The sequence below is a fragment of the Gymnodraco acuticeps genome, unplaced genomic scaffold (genome assembly GCF_902827175.1).
Source record: "Gymnodraco acuticeps unplaced genomic scaffold, fGymAcu1.1, whole genome shotgun sequence".
NCBI classification, from domain to species: domain Eukaryota; kingdom Metazoa; phylum Chordata; class Actinopteri; order Perciformes; family Bathydraconidae; genus Gymnodraco; species Gymnodraco acuticeps.
This window is the reverse complement of record NW_022992250.1, coordinates 776,621-779,248: the sequence shown is the minus strand read 5'-3', so window position 1 is coordinate 779,248 and position 2,628 is coordinate 776,621. Positions and strand designations below refer to the sequence as shown.

General features: G+C 41.5%; 1 long non-coding RNA gene across 1 annotated transcript; it reads left to right on the top strand.

The window, feature by feature from the left end:
• The first annotated feature begins 470 nt into the window (after nt 1-470).
• Nucleotides 471-2,423, top strand: LOC117540083. Its single transcript, XR_004568114.1, has 3 exons — nt 471-600; nt 1,205-1,345; nt 1,554-2,423. It is a non-coding gene; the product is annotated as an uncharacterized LOC117540083 (long non-coding RNA).
• Nucleotides 2,424-2,628: the final 205 nt, after the last annotated feature.

Sequence of the window (2,628 nt, the reverse complement as noted above, 5' to 3'; positions counted from 1 at the left end):
TTAAATCTGTGGTTTAAATATGAGTCGACGGAAGATTTTCAAAACGGAGCATTTGCAAAGACAAGTAAAGAACTACTCCGAGCACTGCTGTGTCCCACTTTGTACGGCGTCAGCTAAATTCAACGGCGTCCTACGTTTCCATGGCTTTCCGACCGAACTCGAGCTGCGAAGACAGTGGCTGGTTAAAATACGACGCGATAACTTTACAATCTCCTCTCACTCCAAGGTCTGCAGTCGTCACTTCGCTACGGATCAACTAATAGAGCCAAAAACCCTTGATGGCCGTAGGAGGCTTGTGAAAGGTGCTGTCCCAACTCTGTTTGAGTGGAATCACTTCACTGCTCAAACACCGCGGGCTAGTGTTTGGGAGAGAAGGGAGCGGCCCACTGAACCAGTCTCTCGGGAGGAGCGGGAAGAGCACATCGATGTCCGTGACCATGATTACTGCTCAACCCCTGAACCAGCTTCACTGGACATGTCCTCTCAAGCTACAGAAGACAACTCCAAAACATTGGAGGATCTGCAGGAGTTAAGAGTCCAGCGAGAGTTTTGCTTACAGCGGTTTGCTGGCTCCGACGACAACATCCGATTCTATACCAGGTGATGTTTTGGCTAAATTCTATCCAAGTTTTTGAGATGGGTTAGCTTATAAATAATCCTGTTTACCTGCCGTTTGACTGCTGACTATTTCCATGCAGTGTTGGAATAAGTAGGCTACTCAACTTAACTGAAGTATAAGTACAAATACTATGGTTTGAAAATACTCCTGAACTGAACATGTAGAATCATAAATCATGTGTTTTCATAAGTAACTAGAAACTATGAAGGTTAACTAAATGTGGTGGAGTAAAACATACTAATACTAACAACATACTGATAATACTTTACTACAAGTGGAAATCTTCAAAACCTTACCAAAGTAAAAGTACATATCCACTGCGTTTCTCCCAGTTGCACACTTAAGAATGAAGAGTAAAAGTAGTCATTCTGTGTAAAATGTTCCCTGTATGTTTTAGATTATTATTACTGCTGCTTTAATGTAGTTGTTACATGTTACTGCTGTATATTACTATACCTGCACCAAGTGCCTTCTTAATCAGTCTATTTGAATTGTAATGTATTATAGCAAACAAGAGGAAAGCATTAGCCCATGTGTTACAGTTAACGAGTCAATTAATGACTGACATGTGTCTTTTGTGTACAGATTCCCGAGCTATAACCACCTGATGGCCTTCTGGTTTTTGATTGAGCCTTCCATTTATAAAATGGTTCGTGTTAGGCTACAAGAGCGATATCAGCTGCCAAGAGGAATGAAGAAGTGGTTACACACGCACGTCCATCAACGGTAGGCTACGTTTCTTTTAACACACAATCTAAACACAAACTGAATGGAAAATGTTTCTCCGACATTTCATTGCTTTCGTGTAGGCTAAAAAGCTATAGTACTCAATCCTTTTTGAATACATCAGAGAACTAAAACAACTTAATGTTTTTCCCATGGTGTGCTACACTCATGACATTAATATAGTACCCTTTTTTTGTTTATCTTCCAGAGACAGCTGCTTCAGCCAATTGACGAGTTCTTCCTTTTTCTCTGCTTCCGGTCGGTGGGTTTGAAAGAGAGGGACCTTGCAAACCGCTTCAACGTACACCAGTCCACTGTGAGCCGCATCATTGCAACATGGACAAGTTTTCTTACAACTTTATTGGGGTCACAGTGCATCTGGCTTACACCTGCAGAAGTTCAAGCCCACCTCCCAGAGACATTCAAAGATTTCCCAGACACACAGGTGATCCTGGATTGCACAGAGCTGAGGTGTCAAACACCATCCTCACTCCTCCTCCAAAGTGAAATGTATTCTACATACAAATCTCACTGCACCATGAAAGCCCTGGTTGGCATAGCCCCACATGGCGCAGTGACATTTGTTTCCAGTCTGTATGGTGGTTCTGTCAGCGACAAGGAGATTTTCAAACAATCTGGAATAGCTGCGTTGTTGACTGAAAACATGGCAGTGATGGTAGATAAGGGCTTCCTGATCAGCGATTGCTGCAAATGCAAGGTGTACTGCCCACCTTTTCTGTCAAAGCAGAAGCAAATGCCAGCCTATCAGGTGAGGGAGACACAGGCCATTGCCAGACTGAGGGTTCATGTGGAGCGTGTCATTAGGAGGATAAAAGAGAACAAACTTTTTGATGGTGTCATCCTCCTGTCCCATGCCTACAACATCAACCAACTGTTTGCAGTAGCATGTATGCTGTCAAACTATCAGAACAAAGCACTGGTCAAGAAATGGGTGAAATAAGACAAGATGATGACACCTGTGCAGGTAGCTGTGATTAAGCTGGGTGAGCACACCGTAATCCTGTGTTGCCTGACACACGCTAGTGTTTTGTTTGAATAAATGGTAAATAGCAAATTACAATGCGTTGATGATTTCTTACAAATGCAATGATTTACTATTCATTACACAAATCACTTCACTTTATTGTCTTTTTAAATACAATTGTATATTTATTTACATATATGAAATGTGACAAACAATATATATCAAAAACAAAATATTGAAATCACATTTTGTTGTCATTCAGAACACATGATTGAGGGATTGCCTCCTAAAAACAATG